Below are 14,108 nucleotides of genomic sequence, written 5' to 3'. Positions count from 1 at the left end.
CCAGACATGTGCGCTGGCCTACTTAAGGGCTGCATCTGCGCTGTCATGGCGGCACTGGATTAAAACGGAAAGCTTTGAGACAACCAAACAGGTTAAGCAATACACTGTGTCTCGATAATAAAGCCGGTTTTTGTTCTAAGGTTTTTGTTTGTTTGTTTTTTTATGAATGAGCCTATGTCGTCTGCTCTGGTGTGTACCTGTTCAACTTCCTCAATCGTCTCGGACCCACTTCGTCGCTCGCCCTGATAAACCCATTACATCAAAGAAATCTTTTCTCAGTTGTATTTTGTGATAATCATAACATCATGTCGCAATATTTTTTAAGTCTTGAAGAAGCAAGATTTGGTCTTTGCAAAAAATACAAGAAATGAAAAATGAAAGACAGATTTTTTTATTTTATTTCTGTAGACACACTAGCTATGAGTGTAGTGCGTGGGTGTACAGACTATGTAAATGTGTCTATTTTTAGCAGCGTTTAAAGGCATGACGTCAGCATTCATTAGCTCAAAACACACACACACACACACCCACACACACAGTGGTGATTCATTGGAAGCAGGGTGCAAGTCCCGGTCTGACGGGTCAGTTTAGACGTTGGGCAAGACAAACACCAGAAAATTCATGCGTCCGCTTGGATTCCATGGCTACACTCACACCTACACATAGATAGAATATGCCTAGTTAACTAGCTAGCCACTGTTTGTTCATAAATTTCACTATAATTAGCATCACAAGGTAACTACGCTCTAAAAAATAACCCAATTATAGGTCAAAAATGGACCGATCCTCTACTTGGGTCTATTTTACCCCATTTTGAGTCAATAAAAATTATCTTGTAAAAAAAAAAAAACACAGAAAGTTGGGTCAAATTGACCCATAAAGTAGATCGGTCCATTTATTATTTTTTTAATCCATAATTTGATTACTTTTGACCCAATTGTTTTTAGAGTGTAGCAAACAATATTAAAAGACTGCCCACGTAAATTATTAGGACAATGGGGCCAATTTATTTGTAATAAAGAAAAACAGAAGCAAACTTAAAGGGCCAATCTCCAGACTTAAACCCTGTAGAGAATAAAAGCATTTGACCTGCTACTGAGAAGCCGAAGGGACAAACAACAAAGGCTGACATTTTTTGAAGTACAGCTGTCTCGATACACCGATAAATGTGATGCTTCATTTCAAATAATCCTAACATAATAAATGTTAGTTGTGTATCAAATACAGACGCAAATACCTGGAAATGAAAGCTCGTCTGATGTCAAACCCAAACACTTTAAATCTGCAGCAAAAGAACAAAGGAATTGGCCTCACCGTTGGTGGTGAGTGATTTCATACGAGGCAGGGGCACTGCAAATGTTATTAGGAGGTTCACATTTTTCTTTCATCGTGACCGGTGAAGGGCGCCGCAACTGAGAGAGCGATCAGGGGATGAAAGGGGAGGGCCATATGTACTGTAGATAATGTCTGTGACGGCCATTGCGAAAGTGCATGAAGGCAACACAGAGGGGTAATAAGCAATCTCAAAAAGGAAGTTGGATGTCGAGCCTTTGGAAGTGTGCACAGGGGAATCTGATTGATTGCACTGCTGAGCACAATGTGACTTACAATGTGTAGATAGAATTTAGCATTAAACAGCTGAGCCCAATTGCTAACAAAACCAGTGGCACCGAAACACATAAACACATCCCCTGGATGAAATCCAAGATGACAATTGCCGAAGCAAAATGTGTATGCCACCTGTCGGTTTCTGCTATGAAAATTTCCAACGAGTTTTACAGTCGTTGTTTGGTTTAGCAGGATTAGGAAATACACCATCAAACAATGCCGCGATAGGCAGTCTGCTAATAGGCGTAACTTTGGTATTCAAGTTCTTCATTTCTCTCGAGCTGTTTTTTGGGGGGTTTAAATTTTTCATTGCAGTAAGTATTCAAAAAAAAAAACACATTTGTACAAATAAAGGCCTCTCATACTAAAATACCTCTTCCCCATCAGCAGTTGAGTAAACTTTTTTTTTTTAACTTGGTGTTATTAGATTTCCTCTGCCCTGAAATACCATTCAGCTCAAGTTAATAGGGCAATTTTTATTACAGCACTTTTTTTTTTGACAGATTTACCCACGTCCTTTTTTTTTTTATGAGCCCATGCTTCATACTGCCGCCAAGCTCAAGGAAAGTAGTTACTAGGGGGGGTGAATTGCCTAGTACCTGCCGATTCGATTCGTATCACGATTCATAGGTCACGATTCGATCCAATACCGATTAATCCCGATACGAATCTATAAATTGATTATTGCGATTTGTATATTTCCCACAACAAAACAAAAACACAAAATAAAACAATTTAGCTCAGAATGCTCACACAAATATGTAGCTTATTTGTTTCATATGTATTATTTTGAGGCTGTTTTTCTTGGCTTGTTCAAAAGCACTTCAAGTTTAACACAATCATTATTCAAAGCGCATTAAAAAATGTTGAAATAGCTTCAACATGATTCTGCTGCTCCATTTTGTGATGCCATTTAAAACTGTGTGACATCAACTTATTGGTATTACTACACTAAAATGTCTGCAATCGAATCCAAATGACTTTTTTTTAAAACATTTCCATGTGAATATGGGTGGAATAAAAGTGTGAATTTGCTTTTTGTCTAATTTCTTTCTCCTCCACCATTTTGTGAAGCTATTTACTGATACGTGATGTGACCATTAGGATTAAAACTTTGAAATGGCTCCAAAACAATACAAATGCAAATGTAATAATAAAAGAGAGAATGAAGTTTTGACTTATTTCTGAGCAACAAAACTTGCTTCTTTCTGCTTCTGCCATTTATCGCGGTATGCCATGAACTTATTAGGATTTCAAACCTGAAATGGCTGCAAAGGAATCCAAATGTCTCTGTGTGTCTTAATACAATCCACTGATTTGTGTGGGGCCACTTTGGTGTTATGCAGAATGGAGTTGCGCCCCCTAGTGGAGAAACGGATTGCTTTCTCATTCTGGAAAAGTGTCATCCCTCAGGGAAAACGAAAACAAAACTTGCATTCTATGCTCCTTTAGGTCACGTCATCAAAGATTCACTCAACAAAGTCAACCTCTGCAATGCTGCAGTGTAATTACAATATATATTTTACAGTTTTACCTATGGGCGCTCCAATTTAAACTGAAAACATTTGCAGGAGAATGTCATAGCTGCGATCACTTGGCATCCATCCCCCCCCCTTCCCGTCACGTCGAATAATTTCACCTCATTAACTGGCTTGGCGTATATATAGAAGTCTTTTTCAGCCACCCGCTGCTTTAACGACACACGCCTACAATTAACCCCCTTGTGACTGTAGGGCCTTGTGTGTCTGCTCTCGGGGTCCAGCTCGGGGTCCGCTGAATTACACCCTCGCGCTCCAGTCCGCTACACCTCCACGTATGTCTCCTAGTGTGTTTTCTACCTTCGCCCCCTCTCCCGCAGTATTTATTGGGTGATCCACAGAGTTTACAATGTGTCCAGAGGTACACGAAAACACTTTTTGACAGGCACGCATCATGGTTGTTAGGTTAGGGTTAGGATTGGGCATGTAATCAGCTGGGATATCGCAGCTTTTGAGGGTAAAGATTAAAACATTTTTTTGATTACACTGAGAATTTCTGTTGAAGTTGGGAAAAGTCTATTTTCACGAAGTAAAGGAGTAGAAAGCAAATATTTCTGTATTCAAAATGTTGGTATTAAAAAGTTAAAAGTCATCAGGAAAAAAATGATCAAGTAAAGTATACAGATACTTGGAAAATCTACTTAAGTACATTAACAAAGTACTTTTTGTACTATGTTTCTCCCCACTATTGCCCTATTGTCTCTCGGATCAAATGTGTCTCGGAGAACTAAATGGAGGACCATTCCAGTTGTTTATTAGTAGGGGTGTTCGGGAAAAAATCGATTCTGCAATATATCGCTATATTACAGCGTGCAATTCTCGAATCGATTCGCTAAGCAGCCGAATCGATTTTTAAACGTCATTTTTTTATGGGAATATTCAACAAAACGTCTTACTTAGGGTTAGGATTCACACATAGAAGAATGTTATATTAATGAAACATTAAGCCTTAATATTTTTATTTCAGTGCTGTTCAAACATGAAACAGACTTGCAGTACAAGTTAACTGATTAGTATTTTCTAAATTTGAGTATAAAAAAAAATCGCAATAATCAATTTATAGATTTGTATTGGGATTAATCGGTATCGAATCGTGATACGAATTGAATCGCCAGGTACTAGGCAATTCACACCCCTATTTATTAGTGTGTCTCATTCTAACAGTTGCCTCAAATGCAGTGTACTTTTTGCATTTTTACTCTTGTACTCTTCCCAGCCTCGGTTTATTGAACCCCTTCATCTCTTCAGAGATAGGATTAGGCTCCTTGCTGCCCTGAGTCTCCTCACGGATGTAATGTGTCGGAGATAAGTAAATATGGGAGACGTTTTTCCTCGTATGTCGTTGTTTGTTAGCAGTTTTTCACAGTTTCGCGCTGTAATATTGCACTCCACAATATCAGTTGCTCGTTCAATTGAATCATTGGGCTCGGTCTTGCTTGGTTTTTGCAATTTTATACTGTACTATTGTACAATAATAATAATAATAATCTCCATTCTTCACTTGCTGCAGCGCTCTGTTGTCTTGATGTCCTCAGTTGCCTCTTGGATAAAATGTTTCTCAGAGAAGGAAATACTGGAGACTCTCAATTTGCCTCTTTGTTGTTTGTTAGCGTGTGGCATTCCAAATTATTTTATAAAAAGCAGCTATACTGTTTGACTACAAAGTGTCCACTTTTCAGTAGTTTTCCATTTTCTTCTGCTCTCAATCTCCTCTTGGATGAATGAGAATATAGAAGACCCTCCTTCTGCTCACTTGTTGTCTGTAAGCGTGTTGCATTCCAGTTGATACATTCCAACACTGCACCTTTATACCCCACAGTCTACACTTGGCGATAGGGCTCCATTTCCTCACTGCTCTCAGTATCCTCTCAGACAAAATATTTTTCAACCGAATAAAGCCAGACCATGGCGAGGGAATACAATGCAATGACCAAATGTAATATTGTTGATCTTTAATTGACGCTGCTGTATTCTTGTTTTCATTATCATGTTCGGCCAATTGAAATAATCAACTGTGTTATGACAAGTTGGCTAATGGGGTAAGAGGACTTCTGTGGGAGGGGATTCCAAAAAGGCACGTGCTGAATATTTACATCAACATTTACTATTGCATGCGACATGTGACGTAAGCAAGGAAATCATGTTGGTTTGTGTTAATTGGGAGTGCGCGACTGCAGACTTGCGGTTGCATCAGCATAATTGGACCACAGCGGCCTGATCAGTGTCAGTGTGCTGCATCATAATCACGGCCACATAAGAAAAACACTGCTGCAGTGTCTCATGCATATAGGCATTAATATATGGCCTCTCAAAGCAGACCATGTATTTGAAACGGGCGGACAAAATGTGCAGCTTTTGCTGTAAATGCTGTTGGGCCAGAGATTCACATTAAATTGACTGTAAATGTGCTCCACAGTGATAGTTTACCTAAACTGATGGCGATGAATGGCGATGTTTGACTGTACTGCGAGCTCTTTTCCACTTTATATATTTGGACTTGTGATTATGGGCCGTACAATCACAACGTTATTTTTTTCCATTCTCTTTCGAGCGTAGCACACGCTCATGTTGACTTTGTGGTTTTGTCCAAATTGGACCCTGGCTCCAGGTGGCTGCGTTTCCATGGTAGCCTTTAGCCTTATCGGCGACAAGCGTTAACAATAAGGTCTTTCACTTTCTCAACACTTTTTTTTTTACATATACATACATATATATATACGTATATATATATACATATATATATATACACACATATATACATATACATATATATATATATATATATATATATATATATATATATATATATATGTATATATATAATATAATTTAAGTCTCGTCTTTGTGATGAAAAAAAGTGTATATATATATATATGTATATATGTATGTATAAATGTGTGTATATATATATATATGCGTGCGTGTTCAAAGGAGATAGTCTCGACTTTTACTATAACAGACTTGGTACCCTTTTACTGTATTTTGGTCCTGACTTTGCTGAAATTCAGATTTCAACCAAAATATATGCGTTACATCAGTAAATCCTACAAAACTTCAGCTCAGAGAGAAGCTCAGTGAAGATGTAATGCTAACCACAGAAAAGGAAATGAAACTTAGTGTGGCAGAAAAGAAGATATTTGAATACCAAATATGCGCTAGCTGCAGCCTTAGATGGGACAGGCGACCCGCAGCGCGATACTGGTTCATACATAGCAAAGATGAATAATGAATTTTATGAGTCTCCCAAATGCTCAGCCCAGTCCATTTTCCGTCTAATGGCCATTCGCTCCAGTCGATAAATGTTAATCGGCGCGTGTCCCCGACTGCTGTGTGCACTCCCTTCCCAAGGTTACAAATTGCGAATAGTAGTTGGTCAAACTGATTTTCTGTTTGGTGATGTGGATGTGTGTTAACTTGGATAAACATGTTCCGAAATTGATAACTTTTCAGGCATGCTAAGGACACAAAATGACACTTTAATGCTTGCAAGACCTTCACTTGTATGGATTTCAAATAATTTTCTGATATCTTCTGCCTGCTCTGGCTCCTAGCTTGCTCCTCATGATATGCAACCAGAAAAAGTAGCAGTGAATCACGGAAAGCCTTCAAGTGGAGATGATGGACGTGACGTGTCAGCGGCCCGAGTGCCCTTAGAGAGCAATGCTGGTGGCCTTTACAAGGATGTCTTTCTGCAAATCACTCACTGTGCAAATATACAAAAAAAAAAAAAAGTCATCACTGACTGGAAAGCAGGTTGTCCGTCAGTGCTCAGAGTCCCTGAGTGCCAGTCTTTTTCTTAAAGAACCATTTTATGCCCAGAAAGGAATATTAACCACACGCACAAATCTACATTTGGGGTTTCTCTTGTCATTTACTATAAAAATGTCCATCTTCATCAGGAAAACGCACCCACACAAAAATGAGCCCATGACACCAGTTTTAACACGGAAGTCGGTGGACATCTATCTATCATGACAGGACGTAGGAAAAGTCTCCCGTACACAAATTAAACAGGAAGTCAGTCATTTTGGTTTGAAGCAGCCATTTTGAGCGGACTCCAGGACTCCTATTTTGACAGATTCCGACAAGGGAAAGCGCTCAAATGAGCCTCAATCGGAAGCATGGGTACTGTACACCGTTACATACATTAGGTAAGGCAAGTACTGCCTCAATAAATACTTACCTTTCCATGGGCCACCACCGTGACCAAACTAAAATGAAGCTGAGTACTGTATTAAGGTACATACACTACTGTAACCTCATGCACAGTTGAAATTAACACAGTCTTTAAATACAGGATGAAAAAAAACAAAAACAGGCTCCGCTCCCTTGCTTTTGTGGCATTTAGACTGCAAGGTAATTACTCCCATTCATCACTGTAACTGTACTTATTAATGGCAACGGGTCTCCCCGCAAGGCAAAGCTGTAAAATAACATAAACATCCGTCCAGGTATGACAGATGACTAGTTACGATGCTGTAATCCCCTTCCACCTCCCCACCCGCTTCTTTACAATGTACAGGTTTAAAATGTCATATGAAGGAACACCTAGGGCTTCCTTTTCAGCGTGGGAAAGGCCACAAATCACAAAGTACTGTATGCAGAGTGGAAGTGAAAAAAACGGCTTTGCCGTGGGTGACAGTTTGACTCTGGGAATTCCAACGAGATTGTTTTTTTTCTTCTTCTTCATCATCAGATGTTGGAACGTATCGCTTCCGCTGTTGTGTTATTAGCACGTCATTTGGGCTGGGCAGTTAACTCATTTCATTGATTAATTTGAGCTTAGTACCCAGGACAGTTTTCTTAATAGATTTTGGGTTATTGATTTTAGATGAAAGTGCATCCTTGCTGACCCTTGCCACATTAACAAAATGGCTGCAGACAAAGAGGGAATCGCTTACAAAAGCAGTCAGTGTTGCCAACTTAACGATTTGGTTGCCATATTTAGTGACAATTGCAAACCCCTTGTGCAACGTTTTTTTTCTAAGGCGATAGGGAGTTTATGCTGGAAGCATTCCCACATATGTTATTGGGATTCTTTATCAGTCTCTGGCATTTTACATCCTCAAGCAGCAACGCTTACACTATTCAATTCAAAATCACAATCCGGTGGAAAAGCGCTATATAAATGAAGTAGCCTACCATTTATTCATAGCCTTACAAATTAAGGCTATGAACAAAACCTTTGACTGGTTCAAAATAGGGCTGCGCAATTAATCGAAATCCAATTACAATTTACAATTATTACACTCCATATTTACAAAATTGGCATAATCGTAAACACAAATAGAAGATACTCATTTATACTCATTTTATATACAGTGCTGCTCAAAAGTTTGCGAACCCTGCAGGCATGGTCAGATTTTTGGTATCAAATATTAAAATAACCTTATTAAATGTTTAGTCATACCCCAATCTACAATGCTGACATTGAAAATAATGGACTTGAACAAAAGAATGATAAATTGTCATTCATTCTTGAACAAAAGTTGTTGATTTAAGAAAAACTCAGATTTCATGGTTGCAAAAGTATGTGAACCTCTCACTTAACTTTATCCAAACACTTTCTTTAGTGACTTATCAGTCTTTCACATCTACTTTGGGGAAATTTTTGTCACTCTTCCTTGCAAAATGCAGCCAGTTAAGAGAGGTTGGAGGGGCATCTAGCATAAACTGCCCGCTTCAGGTCCCGCCACAGTATTTTGAAAGGATTTAAGTCAGGATTTTGACTTGGCACATCCAGAACATGAATCAGCCATTCCTTGGTTGTATTGAAAAGCCAGCCCAGAACTTAACATTCTCACCCCCATGCTTCACTGTAAGGTGAAGGTTCTTTTGCTGTTATGCAGTGTTGACTTTTCATTAAACATGACTGTTTTAGTTGTGACAAAACAGTTCAATTTTGGACTTATCTGTCCACAGAAGGGACTTCCAAAAAGCTTCAGGTTTGTCCAGGTACCCGCTGGCAAAGTTGAGATGGGCAGCTTTGATCTTTTTTTGTGAGCAGAGACTTCTACATGAAAGCATTATCGATTGGCTTTTCTTCTGATTGTTGAAGCATGCACATGTGTCCTAGATGCAGCAAAAGAGGTCTGCAAATCCCTCAATGAGATGCCCAAAAATAAATACACCATTTTGAACAAGTCAAGTAAGCTTAGTGCTTAGAGCAATTGCCTCCCACAACGGCGAACCCGGGTTCCCCGCTTGGACCATATTTTAGTACATTCAATGGTTCAATACCAACTGACTTTAGACAATTTGCAGTGCAAGTGTTGTTTTTATTATTTTGTCATTTAGCATGCAATTAAAATATGTTCACATAATTTATTTTTCAATTTCTTTCATAGGCATTCAGCTTAACATTCCGCTATTAGCATTTAGCTTCCAGCATTCCCACGCAATTTCTGCATAAATTGCACTTAGTCTAGTTAGGGACAAGAACCAGGCAAGATGAGCAAAATCATCACATGGGAATATGTTGTCAAAACAAGTATTTATCCACGTCAGAATCTTTTGACCCAAGGTATGTACGACAAGTATGCAAATAAGATGGTCTTGCCTTATTTGTGCAACACTAAGTGAGAGAAAGCGGTTATGTAGTACTCGTTAGTACACATTTATGGACCAGCTGAGCTGCAGTGTAATGGCTCAATTTATTAATGCTATAACATATTGTATATTGTATATCTAGAACATATAGCATTTATTAACAACAATTTTTTGTCAAAAGGGTAATTTTTTTCACAAGGGGAGACACATTTTATTATTGTCTGTAACAAAAAATAAAATGAAGTATTTCTATCGTTTCTATGGAAGTCAATGCAAAGTAATGCTGGGGGAAAAATTAAACAGAGCTTGTTTGGTGCCAGGGGAAATTAAGGCAATCCCAGACGAGCGTAAAAGGAGAAAAAGGGGGGAAAAAGGTAAAACGTGCTTTGAATAATTCAATTGTCATTGAATCAAATCTGAGACTTGATTTAAGCAGCCCTACTTGACAGTATATAAATATAATGAAAACAATTTTTTATCAAACATTCCGAGCTTCCTCTGGGTCCTGCCTCCTCTTGACCCCTGCTCCCCGCTCGGTCAACACACTCTGGACAAAGTCAATTTCCGAGCGACACTCCCTCATCCATTCCCGTTGTTTACAAATCCCTCCTCTCCTCTGCTAATTTAGAGCCATGCTTGCCTCGTCACCTGTTGAACTTCACGTCCCGGAGACCTGGATCGGAACTGCCATGGGTCAGAGGTGACTGTCTGGCCCCTAACTTATCAAAGCTGTGTTTATTTAAAGTCTACGCCACGACAACAAACAGAAAGGAGCGAGGGCGAGGGAGTCGTTCCGAGGCAAATCCCTACGAAGGAATGGAGATTAGGCGTACGCGCGTTTCACATGCTCATGTGCACATTGTTGTTGTCACTCTCAATCCCGCTGATGGTGGCTTATGCTGCTCTGGAATACTGTAAGGCCAATTTTCCTTGCCACCTTGTGACGTGTAGTCAGAAGGCTTTCTGGGAAAAGCCCGCCTTGATAGACACTTGTTTGAGTATCCGCAAATAGTTTTTTAAACTCGCCTTAATGCCATCCTTGCTAGAAATACACAGCCGGTGGGCTCGAGGATCCAAAAGATGCTCCAAACTGGAGAGGCTTGCTGACAAGCTTTGTGTGAAAAAAAAAATACTTTTATTTGGTTCGTCTGCGACTGTTGTCATGATTGGAATCTGTTGTGCTATTTGACAAAAATGAGCACTGCGTAAAGATTAGCTTATCATAAAGGCCACTGGGAGATAGCTGTCAAATTTTTGTGAACAAAGGAGTTTCAAGAGGGTCTTTCACAAATCATTTTGTTAAAAGGGGATGAAAGGAACGTTTACATGTAAATATACCAAATTAGCCGTTGGCTAGTTTCTATCCGTCAGTGATGCTCTATACACCAGGACTAAGTGGTGCTATAGCCCAGTCAGAAATCTGAGTAGCCCAGTTAAGTCCCTCCAGCATTTTATTTGAGATTTTAAAATATATTATTTACAAGAGAAAAAAACCTGGAACCCCCTTTAAACGTAAACGTTTACTGTTTACTGAGAATCAACAGGAGGGAAAGTATGCGATTTGAATATATAACCTTTATTCATTAACAAACAAGCAGAACTTGGAACCCAAAAGTAAAAAGTCACACTGACAACTTGACCCGACTTTGTTTTCCCAACCGCCTGCCACACACATGGTGTCAAGGATGTGCTCCCCTTGGTTTATTTACTCTGCGTGTGGACTTAGCAACATGCTATTCTTAAAGCCAAGAAAGAACATTTTTACAGTGACTCGTGGAAATGAAATACTACACAATAGCCCTCGGCTTAACTAGCATCACATTCCGCTAAATATTACCAATTTTCTAATGTGTGCAAGCTCTACTCACCAACAAAACAGCATTGTGGGAAACTGCGATTACCACGCTGCATTGAATGCATCACTAAGAAGGTAATCGTAATACACTAAAACAACAAAAGTGGGCAATGAGGCTCTTCTGTAAGACAATTTTGTTTCAAGAGGACACAGGACTGAGAAAACAAAATGCTGCAGCCAAATGGAGACTGTGGAGTACAATACTCCAAAAAATCAGACTGCATAAAACGCATCTGTCAGAACATGACGTAAAAAAAAAAAAAAAAAAAACCTTTACTGAGGGGAGACTGGGTGAGGGCTGCAAGAAAACTAGAATCAGAGACTGTGAAGTATAGATGATAACCACGCTGCATCAGTCGATGTCATTCGATGACAAGCTAACAACAATAAATCACAGAATGAGAGTTTCTTGTATGTTGCTAATACCCTCAAGTTCCTAGCATGTTCTGTGCGGGGTTTTACTATCCAGTGGTAGAGCCTGATCTGTATCATTATGGTAGGCAGAAGGAAGGGGGCCGTGAAGGTCGAGGGTGAGGTGGCGGAGGAAAGGGTGAAATGGAGTGAGCAGGGGGCTCGCATAAGTTCCCCTTTGTGCACACACGAGGAGGTAAATGGCAGACTGTATGCGGAACACGGCGTGTGGCCTTGAGGCTTTCCCGGGAGGGAGCATGTTCGACTTCCAGGCTTCAGGCACACCTTTGCGTTCACACGCACAAAGTCAACTAATGCCATCACAAAAAGAAATATTAAAGTCCTTGATAAGTAAAAATAAATATCTCCTCAAATTAAGATTCCCACTTTAATGTTAAAAGTAATCAAACAAATGTAGAGTAAATATTGGGTAAAGATAACCGAAGGAAACTATTTACCAAAAAAAAAACTATTAAAAGCTACCTATCCCTGTGTGGCTAACGTACTTGCCACTCTACTGGTTAAAATTGTGAATTAACTATGGCTAATCAAATTTTGGGCAATGCTCAGTTCATTTTGACTGACCACACCCAAGCCCGATGAATTAAATAGAACCTGTCTGACAAAATGGAGTCAGCCTAACGATCTCAAAGAGCTGTAACAAAATGGCAAAATCTAAAGAAACCCAAGAACAGATTAGAAATAAAATAAGTGGCTCTGTCAGTCTGTATAGGGTTAAAAAGTCATTTCTAAAGCTTTTAGACTTCCAGAAATGGAAAAAAAATAAGAAAAATGATGAACATCTAGCCCCCAAAAACGATCCGAAGAGCACATCGACGACTCATCGAGGAGGTCACAAAAGAACACAGGACAAAATCTATTCTAAAAAAAACTGCAGGCTACGGAAGTTGAGTGGCAAAAATGGCATCCATGGCAGAGTTGCAAGGCCAAAACCACTAGTGACACAAAAAGGACATCATGTTGGCAAAAAAATAATAAAAATAAATAAAAATAACAATCTGAATGATTCCCAAGACTTTTACGAGAATATTCTATGGACTGACAAGACAAAAGTTGAACTTTGTGAAAGGTGTGTGTCTCGTTACATGAATCTATCACAGCATTTCAGAAAAATAACATCACACCAACTGTCAGTTGGTCTGGGGCTGCTTTACTCTTTCAGGACCTGTACAACATGCTGAGACTGATGGGAACAATGAAATCTGCTTTTATCTAATCAGATATTCAAAGACGCTTTACAATGGAATGGCTATATTATTCATGCACTTACACATTCACACTGTGGTGGTGGTAAGCTGCCAGTGTGCGCCTACGGTCCCTCCGACCACCACCAAACATTGGCACCTTCCATACACCGGTGTGAGTAGCGCTTTAGGCAAAGTGTGTGAAGTGCCTTGCCCAAGGACACAACAACACGTGAGAGAGTGGGATCGAACAGCCAACCTTCTGGTTACTGGACGACCGTCTCTGAGCCACGGCCGTCACACACTTCTGCAAACCCCAACCAAGTTACACCTCAAAGATATCTTCTTTTAAATATTAAAGAATACTTACACTTATTTTTCACACAAAATGTTTCTAAATAAAGTACTCTCTGGACAATTTATCAGAAAAATTTATGTCACTGCAAAACTTCACCATGAGAATTCCCAAAAATGAAAGCACAGCAGACATATATAGCATTTAAAATAGATGACACTTTTTCAAGCAACCTGAAGAATATATTCCTTTTAATTTATAAAAAACGAAAAAAATGTTACTCTTACTTTCCTTACAAAATCTTGTTAAAAGAAATTCCATCTGGACTATTTATAAAGGAATGTTCCTGCGCCTGTGCAATGTGTTCCTATAATACCTTCTTTTTTTTTTTTTTAAAGAGAGAGGGAGAAAAAAAGTGATAATGTATGCTTGACCTTTTTTTTTTAATTGCATTTCTGTCTGCCACTTTGCACTCGAACCATATGTCGAACCTGGACACAAGACTCAAATGAATTACTTAAAAAAACACAAATGATACCTCGGGTAACTGCATATTTATACAAGAAACATAACATACTGTATCTCCCTTGGTTCACTTGATATTCTGGTAATTAATTCCTCCATAACTGTGAAAGAAGTGACAGAAG

Source organism: Leptonotus elevatus, chromosome 1 (genome assembly GCF_054856555.1).
Source record: "Leptonotus elevatus isolate MCC_2025b chromosome 1, RoL_Lele_1.0, whole genome shotgun sequence".
Lineage (NCBI taxonomy): Eukaryota > Metazoa > Chordata > Actinopteri > Syngnathiformes > Syngnathidae > Leptonotus > Leptonotus elevatus.
This window is presented reverse-complemented; position numbering follows the sequence as displayed.